Source organism: Formica exsecta, unplaced genomic scaffold, assembly GCF_003651465.1.
Source record: "Formica exsecta isolate Colony F162 unplaced genomic scaffold, ASM365146v1 scaffold337, whole genome shotgun sequence".
In the NCBI taxonomy this organism is placed as follows: Eukaryota; Metazoa; Arthropoda; class Insecta; order Hymenoptera; family Formicidae; genus Formica; species Formica exsecta.
In genome coordinates, this window is record NW_021850624.1 from 367,787 (window position 1) to 371,017 (window position 3,231).

Sequence of the window (3,231 nt, forward strand, 5' to 3'; positions counted from 1 at the left end):
TATATATTATACCGTTGGATTTTATTGTACATCTCTTGTGTATAGTGTAAAATCATAGATGAATTTACGAGACGCGGGAGCGCAATCAGAAAAAGAGCTGTGGGAACAGATATGGGCGGAGCCGAGGTGCCCGACGGATAATAATAATTTATAAGTAATAATTTTAGCTGTGAGAGAGAGAGAGACGATTCGACGCGAAACACATTATTATTAATTAAAGTAGAAGAAGAAATATGCAGGACATACGCACCCATCCCGAATGAATGAACGATCGAAGCGAATAACACGTTGACGGAAAGTGATGATATTAAAGAGTTCTTGCAATGCCGTGTTTTTCACATTTACGATAAACACTAAAAAATCGTATATCCGTTTAATTGACAAATAAAATTAAAAACTTAATGTGTGTGTGCTCATGGTTTCAAATAGAATATCTTAATAATCCTCGGATAGAGATAACTTAAATGATCAAGAGGCGATATTCTTACGTGAATTCAGATGATCGGGTAAGTTTGAGAAAAGTTCTTGAGAGAGAGAGAGAGAGCTTAGTGTTTATCGTATTCGATATACGTTATTGCAATAACGTTATAAGAATTTATTGGAAGCTAACAAGCCTTTCACACGGTACATGTACATTTTTTCACACTGTCATCATCTAACGTGTAATGTAGAGAGCGTGCTTCTTTTTACAACATTGTCGCAATACGAGAAGCAAATTGGAGGAGATAGAAAAAAAGATCCGGTCGGTTCATAAGTCGGCTATGGTTAGATCGAATATATAGTCGCAAATTGCTTCCATCGACATCGAGATTGATTAATGTGACCATACTCGATCGCGGGCACGCGCGTGCGTAGCGGGAATGAAATTTTCAACGATCGAAATCGCATTCCGCTCGCTTCATCTGTGGATCCTTTTTTTTTTTTTTTTTTTTTCAACGGGTTTGTGTGATGATTCGAATATTGACGTTTCGAATAGTGCCGAGAAGACTTATCCAATAAATGATATGTCGATTTCGATGACGTCTGCTAGTTTATCCGTTCCATCGAGAATACTAACAAGTGTAGAGAACGAGCGAAGCAATTTATTACGAGACACAAAGGGCGAGACTGAGAGAGATGATTGAAAATTGAGCATATGTGTGCGCGTGTATGTGAGAGGAAAAGCGGAAAGGGAGAGAGGGAGACGACGCGATGTTAAATTAGTAACGAGTTTATAAGAGTACGAATAGACACGATAGTGATTTTATTAGCTCGGGAAATTACGCAGCGTTTGATGTAAAGTAAACTTATTCTACTCGTAGACCCCCTAGCCCCCTCCAAAAAAAAAAAAAAAAAAAAAAAAAAAAATACGAATAATGAACGAAACGACACACGCATATGGACGACTTTTCATCGAAACCTTGCGAACTCTATAATTTCGCGATCGCTATTGTTATGCTATTCCTGGATCGCGATGCGAACACATAACGTACGGAAAATCACTTATCGTGATGAGTTATCGAACGAAAGCAAATAGTCGCGTGTCCGACAAATAGGTCAACTAATGAGATAATGCAAATCGCGAGTGTCTGGAATTTACATTTCTTTTGACGTTCCTTCCGTGAACGCGAAGACCTTTCTTTTGTCGTTTTCACTTTCGGTAAACATTCCCCCGAGTTGCGTCGCGATATTAGCGATAAAGCGCAAATGCGGTAGCTACACAAGTGTGTAAGAATAACGCAGGTAACGAAATTTTTCACGAAAGAATTTTTTTTTTTTTAGAGGGAGGAAGCGCAGTAATCGAAAATAGATAATTTAAGCGAATCTTAAGGAAGAAATGAGAATCGTCGATGATGAAGGAAGGCCTACGGCGTCGCCTTGCACGCCCCTCGAAAACGGCGAAGGGCGATCGCTAGATAAATTTATTCGTCAATCGAGAGAAGCGTCGAAGCCATATCGCTTTCGGTGATTTACTAGCGAATGAAGTTAAGCGTTTACGTAGCGGTCTAGTCCATTCTTCTCGCGTGGTTAACGAATATAATGTACATAAAGTAATAAAACACAAATCTAGAGAGAAATCCGGCGATCGCGTCCGCATCGTTAGCGCGCACCGCCGGACCTTTTTATAAGCTGATTTTGTATTTATTGGTTAATTGCGGGGTTTGTAGATGGTCACGCGAATCACACATAATTCTTATCGTCTCTCGGTTCTCGTATGGTTTCCAACGATAAGTGTTAATTTATTGACTGTGAATAGAAATAAACGATGGAAGATACAAACGAGGATCATCTCGTGCTTGCGTTCATTTCATTTCGCGAGAATCACGCGCCGGCAAAACTTCCGATTCCATAATCCGCCTGATTATCCCTCCAAGAGACAAAGGAGCTGTGGCGCCAGTAAACGGTAAGTGCTTCATTAAGATAACAGCTTATATAGCGTAATCTTAGAATCCCAGCCATTCAAAAACGATGCGATGATCGCGAAAATTTTAAAAGCAAACGAAAATATTTGACACTTAATTAAAAATCATTTTCTCGCAAATTATATTTCTTTCTAAATACTTGAAATTATTGATTCATAAAGAAGCAATCATTTTCTTTCTTATTAATAACGATTTATAATTTATTAATAACATTTATATATAACATTTATTAATAACGATTTATTAATAACAGTTTTGTATTTTTAATTAGAGTTTTAAAGGATATAAAGTGAATCGCACGGAACATTGTGACGAATCCGCCTTCTCGCGATTGCGTTATTTCGGGCAAGAGAAAGAGAGAGAGAGATTCACGCAAATGCGGAATAATTAGACGTTTCTTACTCGATTAACGGGCCTCACAGACATTAAGCGTTGCGATGTCATTTCATAAGTACGCCAAACCTATCCTTAACGCGCTGCCGCGCGGGACCATTAGAGCGGGAAGAAGTTCCGTGTGACGGACGACTCGGCGTCCGCTGCTAGTAACTTCGAGCTCGCAAACTTCGCGCTTTGGTTATCTGCCATTACTTGGAGAAAGATCCTCTTATTTAACTATCTTCCTGCTCTCTCGCCGTGGCTCGCGTAATTGCGGAAACTCCGGGAAATGCAGCCATCTCTTGCAGAGCTCGGTTAGTCCAAGTGCAGCGTGACGATCATTATTCCTCTCATCGCTTCTTGCGAAATTAAATTAAATCACAAATGTACATTTTAAATGCGCGTTGGTTCGCAAAGAAAATTCGCTCATTGTCTCTATGTGCAATTAAATATC